The sequence below is a fragment of the Varroa jacobsoni genome, unplaced genomic scaffold (genome assembly GCF_002532875.2).
Source record: "Varroa jacobsoni isolate VJ856 unplaced genomic scaffold, vjacob_1.0 scaffold_935, whole genome shotgun sequence".
Classification (NCBI taxonomy): Eukaryota; Metazoa; Arthropoda; class Arachnida; order Mesostigmata; family Varroidae; genus Varroa; species Varroa jacobsoni.
This window is the reverse complement of record NW_019213837.1, coordinates 43,890-51,531: the sequence shown is the minus strand read 5'-3', so window position 1 is coordinate 51,531 and position 7,642 is coordinate 43,890. Positions and strand designations below refer to the sequence as shown.

Below are 7,642 nucleotides of genomic sequence, written 5' to 3'. Positions count from 1 at the left end.
ATGCGGAAAAGGCAAAGAACCAGAATACGATGAAGATAGATTAGCATTTACAAGACACGTGATACGGTCTTGCGCCGTCGCCAATAATGCTCGTCGGCGAAGACCTGGTAGGGATCAGTACTGGTTAGTCGTTGCCGTTTGAATCGAGCGGCTGCGTATTTGATGTCTGGGTTGACGATGCCTGTATAGCAGAAAGGGTTAGCAAATAATGGTACAATATAGGGAATGTAGAGAGCGAACGTACACATATATTGTATACAAGAGTGACATGAATAGTGTTGTCGTAAAGTGCAGACCATTTACATGACAAACAATGATCAGCAACTGCGTGCGTAAACTACGCTAAGGACATTGGGGCCTATGTTAGAAACGAATCTAAGACTAGGCACTAAACCTTTTTGTTAAGAAAATGTTCTATTCCTATCGACAGTACACCAGAGAACCACTAGTAAATAATAAAATTCAGTCGATTTTTGCCTGTTTGACACTGGTCTGGTATAGTAACTACATATGTGTTTGTCAAGACCCAAACATATTACCAATGCTTGACGCATATTGGCTTTCTCACAACAGAAAGCAATTAGAAAATTTTTGAAGGACACTTTTTTCCTCTTTTATTCTGATCAGCAAAAAAGGTCTCGATTGCTGGTAAATTCTGCCAGCATGTCTACATGAACGAAAACCACCTTAGATTAAACACTAGTAAAAATTTTAATAATATAATAACTGGATAATTTCTCATCAAACAATAATGAAAGCGATACACCTACTATAGTCATTACCCAAAAATGGCTAAAGTTAGACAGGACACGGCTGAAAATAGAAAACAAATGAATCGATGACAGTAATCCAGTGTGTTAAAAAGAAGATTAAGGACTTCTTGACAGAGTGTCAAACATCGTGTAAATCTGTAAAACGGACATCAGCCGGATTCGAAGATAGATATTTCAAGCGTCATACGTTGGCGAAGGTCATTCTACAGTAATGTCAGCGCACCTTGGTTATGTCTCGATATTAGTAAGCACATAAATATATACTCAAAACTTCTTTGGTATTCTCGGCAATCGCTACACAAAACATTGCACAATTAAAGCTCAAACCATTCCACCTTAGTCAATTGTACTATCCTACTAGAATTGCCTTACCCGTTGTGGTATTTCAATATTGCGTCTTTTACTATTATCTTCATTTTAGTTTGGCAGGCAGATGGATGCATGATAGACTTCAGGACCGCAACCACCCTGCCCTTATTGTTGAAAACCCATGAATTGACATCCAATGGGCTCCTATGCAACAGCCAAATTGTGTTATTCAAAGGTTAATCGTCAGAACGGAGATATTCTAGCATAAATGTAAAACGAAGGTGTGCATAATTTCAAAAAATCCTAAATACGTCATTTCCAATTGATATGTTGCAATCTAACCTCATGTCATCTATTGTGAAGGCTGAGGAAAATCGACATGTGGCGTATAAAATGTTCACAGTATCTGCCAAGATGACAGATAAGATCAAAGATCCTGCCCTGGTTTGCGAGTAAGCTGAAAGTCCGTTACGCTTAAATGTCGATAAGTACGATTTGGACCAGGTCGACCCTCCATGCTTCTAATTCGAACCTAAACTCAACGATGGATTGCGGCGTGACGATGAAATCTATTTTGCACAAGAACGCCCTCTTTCCCTGTCTTGTGTCCGTCTCGCAGCGCATCCCCGCTACTTTTTCCTGCTGCCAACTCGCAATCCATTCAGGTGCTTGTCACGAAGCAGGATACTTTGCTGGCCCGTTCAGCTCCGCCAGTAAGGGTAATGTGATAGTAGAAACCAATCAATTCCACTCTGTCTCACACCCAGTGGGAAGAAAGCACGCTTGGAAAGTTCGTCGAGCTGCATTGAGCTCTGGGTTGGCGGGAATTGGCGTCAAGGTCTGGCACCGAGTTCGTCCACTGGACTGCCGCAGGTCTTGCCACTTGAACAAAATTTCAACTCTAGTAAGGCTGGTGATTCGAATTCGGCCACGACGGTGACGGCTGATAAAAACGAAAAGTGTTCACTTTTTAGCTATTTCGATGACGATGACAGGACAAGAAACACGCATCGGATAGCAGCGTCCCAACACCACAAATACCTTCAAGATTGTTCAGTAGTGGGCCATAGCTGGACTGCTGCCGGGTTGGCAACTCGTTTCGAAATAGGTTCGGGATTCTGCCAGCTACAGTCTCACAGCGAGAACGAAGTTCCATCCCCCACTGTCGACCGCTCATACTCAATTGTACCGACTGCCAATTGGGATTAGGGTGGTATGGCGCAGTCTAGGGTGTCTATATAGCGTCCATACGCGGCTGGGGGTGTTCGCGTGAACGATTACTCTGCACGGTTCGTCTGATTATCTTCTTTTTCGCGCTTTCGCTCGCTCGATTCTGCGCCTTTTTTTTTTTTTACTAAGTTGCGGATCTATACAGACACCCTTATAACTCTGCGCAGTGGATGAAAGTATGTTCATCCATTGGCACCCAACCACCTGAACAGGATGCAGGGAAAGGGGAGTTTGTGGTAGTTGGGCAGACGAGTGGGTGGATGCGGGAAAAACCAACGAGTCGCGCGAGCTTTCTCTCTCGGCCTCCCTGTCTGGGTCGTTATCGAGATTCCGCAGTACAGCGCGGCGCATCGACGAAAGCCGAAAGACACAAAGTATTTCGGACAGTAGATGCCCTAAGCCTGAACAGAGATCAGACTGAAACTTGTTCGTTCAATCTCGGCCGTTCGGGAGCCCATCCCCATTGAAGGTATTCGCCGCCAAAGGATTGTATCCATAGAACTGAACGCAGGTGTTGGAACGCTTATTTGATGCCACGCTGGTTGCGTGTGCGTCTCCTACAATGAGGGTCGATTTCATTGCTACAGCGAAATAAACATTTGGTCGCCTGAGATAGCACCCGTGCCCAGTTCAAGTTCGTACAATCTTTAGATAATTCTTCAGACGAAGTTATACTTCTATTCTTTCTTTTAAATGCACGCATGCATGATAAAATGGTGCTACACTGATAGACAAGATGTGTTCGTTTCATACTAGCCATACTACTCAGCAATAACAAGGAAGCGTCGAATATGTCGGCATCGGACCTACATATAGCGGACCTAGTCCTTGAACGAAACAAACTTAGAACACTTACATTGTAGAACCTTCGTTAGATATATTCGGAACGCAGCAGTATCGCCATCGATATATGCATATGTTCGCAAATATCTCCGAGCAGGATGTTTTTTTAGTATACAATCGTACTGGTTATGTGTTTCCTGACAGATGACATTTTATGTATTTTTTGCGAATCTTCATTCTCCACATAACTAAAACATATAATAATGCCCTCATTGCAGTAATACGACGTATTTCAGGCACACATTTAATGCTTTCTAGAATCTTAAATAACAAACGGTTTTTAAAAATATGGTTGAAAGTTCAGTTGCACATAATTGGGACAATTTCTCCTGCGATAGGTGTACATCGATGCTGCATAGTACGTAACTATGCATATATTACGTATCTGAGTAAGGAAACTCCTATGATTCCTTGCAAACGCTGACGTAAGCCACTAAACAATCGACGATTTTTCAGCTTTGCGTTACTGATACGGCTATTTTTTTGACTTGTTCTTTTAATGTAGCTTTCTCTTCTGGGATCACACAAATTTACAACCTCTTGAAACCGCTAGTTCTCAACATCGACACGCGTCTTCCATGTATGCAAATTTTACCAGAGGACCTGCACAAAAATAGAATTACCATGTATAATTAGACGCACCTTGTGCTCAGCTCAAGCTTACATAAGATCTTTTTGCTCATGTTTTTACCTGTCGTAACATTTATATATATATATCGTAATATATAGTTGAGGTTGGTCAACCTTTCCAGATGCGTTGTTTCGCACGTACAAAGATGTGTCACGTTTATTATTTTAGAATTCATCACTGCTAGCATGCATCCATCTACGAACGAGGTTATGACCTACGGTTCTTTCTGTCTACACGTTATCGGGCAGTTAACGAATATTTAACAACGAAGTTGAGGATCCAACAAATCTATCGAAATAGATAGTACCTGACTCTGTTCCCAAAATATACATCAAGAATGTTTATTTTAGTTATTCATTACCAAACCAAAGTATTCAGAGTTTTTTTTTGATAAGAACACACTTTTACAACCAATCAATTCGATTCCTTCAAGTTCTTACCTTTAAATGTTTTGCTTATTGCCGCAGAGCTCGAAAATTTGTTGCTCGATAAAGGGACATATTCTAATAGTCGTCCTTAGAAATCATAATGAAACCAGGTTTGATGCTTCCATACAGCTTGAGGTAAAGGTTTCTCAACGCCAGCTATCACGATCAAGCATTGTCATATGATTTATGCAGAAGTGTCGTTACCTCATTGTCTAGTTAAATCTGGCTCACAGAATAAGCAATGGTAACTATTTATACACACTTTCTGACCGAGCCTAGATCTATTTTAACGTGATACTACTTCATCAAAATTTACATAATGTGTATGTCGCTGGGTTAGTTACGTCTTCTACGATTTCCGATGTGTGCCGAAGGTCAAAAACAAGGCTTATGTGAGTTCCTAGGTCTTCTTGAGCTGAACCTGTGGCAGTACAATAGTATGAAAAGTTAGAGAATACAATTTGTTCGTAATCAGTAACTCTTTTATGATATTGTTCTAATCAATAAGAATCGAACACGATTTCCCAACGTATTTATGCGTCTTTACTGAGATATTGCAAGTACATAGACTTATTGGCCCATCAGCTTCCAATTCATTCCGAAACATTAAACCCGGAGAGAAGCAGCGCAGATGAGACTGCTAGTGATATATTACAACGAACGTATGCTATCCTCAATACGCTCAGCTATCAAAGCTAATTGAAAGCCACCTGTTAGCTTAAAATGTAAAAAAAAGACACTGCTTCGACTATAAACAAATGAAAATTCATTTGTCGTACAAGTACGACTCTTGTTCGTTCGATCCTGCCCATCATCAGTCTAAACTAACACAATTTCTATTAGAAAGTACGAAAATGTACGGAGAATTTTGCGATCTACTTTTACTATCACGTATAGGATCATTGGGGGTGCTCCATTTGCATCAGACAAATATCCCTTTATATTTCAATTGAAAAATGTATTACGACGGCAGGCTTTTTAGCGCAGATATATTCGCTTGGAGTATCAACTCTGTTCTTCGAATAGGAAAGCGGGGATGTTGGGAATGTTTCAGGAGATCTTTTAATATAGCCTATTTCCACTCCCATTTTTTACCGCTTACCGCCCGTCTCGTAGATAAGGTATGCGATGTTGCCCCGCTCGTGCCACGTAATCGGCCGATTAGTCCATCGTAAAGCTAAAACACAAACATGAGTCACCTTATCGCTGAATAACACTCCTGTCCACAGGGCAGATTTTGCTCATTTTCGACCTCTTATGCGACCATCGTCTGGGTTCGACATGAAAACGCAGCGTTCTTGGCACTAAAAGACACAGCGCAAGATATCACCTGCATCAAACGCTGAGCGTTGAGAAGGTGCTGACTACAGTTTGAACTAGATGCTACTATTTACGGTTCGCTTCTTTTTCTGGCTTTTAAAAAAAAAACTATCTTATCAAATAGAGAGCTGTTTTTATTTGAATAAGCTTGGGGCGTAGGTCAAATTGAAAAGTTGAACATAATAAAGTATGTTCTTGTTCAAATACTTCGATTGTCTAAAAACAAAATTTGAAAGCATCTGAACTGACTTAAGGGAATCCTCAAATTTAGCTTCACGGATGTTTTTTTTATTGTGCACATGTTTGTCCTCCTGTAATATAACATTAAAGTCGATTTCAATTACAAACAATGACGATGAAGAGCTGGGCCTAGTCTTACATTGCCCTTGTTCATAATTCACTATTGATTTGATGTTTATCTTTAAACCCGAACTATTCCGCAAAAGGAGCCGAAAAGTAAATTGAAAGAGTTTAGATACTGTACGACGCCATCTTATAAAGTGACAATTTACACATAATATGAACTGCTGATATATATTAACCCGCAAAAATCCTTTTTGACCTTCATAAACAGACTTATTAAATTTGTTGTTAAATCAGCTGTGTACTGTATTTCTAATATGTAAAGAAAAGGAGTGGTGCAATCGAAATCTCTATCGGTAAAGTTCCGAACGAGGTGTCAGTTGCATATTCTGCTATAACTCGCACACCCTTCCCTGCGCTGCTCAACATGAAACACTCCTCAGCCAATTCCACCCAATCGAATCGGCGACATACGCGTACGGGTTGATGGTACAATTAGTCGAGCTAAGGGTCAGCTGCCCTACTGACAGAGTATTCTCATCGTACATTAGCCCTCTAAATATTAGTAGGCCTTTATGTCCGGATGTAGATTTCAGGTCCAATAGATGCGCAGAAAATGGTGGTTCGTCTCGAACCTGTTGAGAATGTAGATTCGCCGAACATATAATCCATTGCTTATTATCAATAGATGTAACATTAATTTTTCAAAATAAGCTGTCATCTAGTAAGTAGATAGGCCATGGCTCCTTTTATTTATTTTGCGCGACTGAAGGTTATCACGAATCGGATCTTAACTATTCTCGTAATTATTGTGGGCTATATAAAGTATTCATTGACACGTATGTACTTAGCGTTTGCCTAGCTAGCAACGAACAAAATGATTAACTGAATTAAGTCACTAACGTCAGTAGTAACCGTGAGGTCTGTGTTAAATTTATGAATTTCAATTGGCAAAATTGTCATCTATTACAAACAAAAGGACTTCGATTTGAAAACCTTAGACTCGTTTAAGATTGATTTAGGTTACTCTAGTTGGAGGGCTTAGACGTAGGCATTTGTAAGCTAAATTAGGAAAGTACCTCTGCCGTGTTACCACTTTAACTAAATTAAATATAAAGAATAAAAAATAAAATTATATATATATATATATATATAATAATAATAATAATAAACGTACCTTTAACAAGACCTCGGCTAAGTTAAACCTGAATGACGATGGACAGGAATAACTATTTTCAAAATGAAGGAATATAAAAATACCGCTCTATAACTATGACACCTTTTACACTTTTACTGTTTTTAACATATATTATTTATTTTAATCTCTGTGTTTTCTCCAACTAGTTACCTACATCTACTGCAGAGCTCCACCTAGTCAGTACTGGCATTTGCCGTCAGGGTTTTAACGGACCAAACACTACATCCTTACTTTTACCTTACAGTAGATAATTTAAAGAGAGATTTGGTTTCAGAAGAATAAAACCTCTGCCACTCGGCACTGATTTGTCCCATTAAAATGAACTTGGACATTTAACATGCTAGTTCAACAAATGGATAGACTCGCTATTCACGATGCGGTATTGGGAAATGTGTCCAACTCAGCGACTTCTTCTAACCCACTATCATTTAAAGAAGCGCCTGTCGTCTATTCAAACACCGTTAACAATGCACACTACTTGGCAAATGTGATTAAATAAAGCAATAAACAATTAAAAATGTCACAGGGTGAATGATGCTTTTAATTTATAACGCATGCTCAACTAGCCCACAATACATAATAAATATTTGAAGTTTGTTGAGAATTT

At 39.6% G+C, this 7,642-nt stretch overlaps 1 long non-coding RNA gene across 1 annotated transcript in view; it reads right to left on the bottom strand.

The window, feature by feature from the left end:
* Positions 1–3,169: 3,169 nt before the first annotated feature.
* LOC111265126 (uncharacterized) overlaps positions 3,170–7,642 on the bottom strand; it is a 23,962-nt gene continuing 19,489 nt past the window's right edge. Inside the window, exons 2-4 of the long non-coding RNA XR_002683278.2 lie at positions 5,317–5,518; positions 4,227–4,635; positions 3,170–3,758 (exon numbers count right to left, since the gene is read on the bottom strand). This is a non-coding gene — a long non-coding RNA (uncharacterized LOC111265126). The remainder of the gene's footprint in view (positions 3,759–4,226; positions 4,636–5,316; positions 5,519–7,642) is intronic.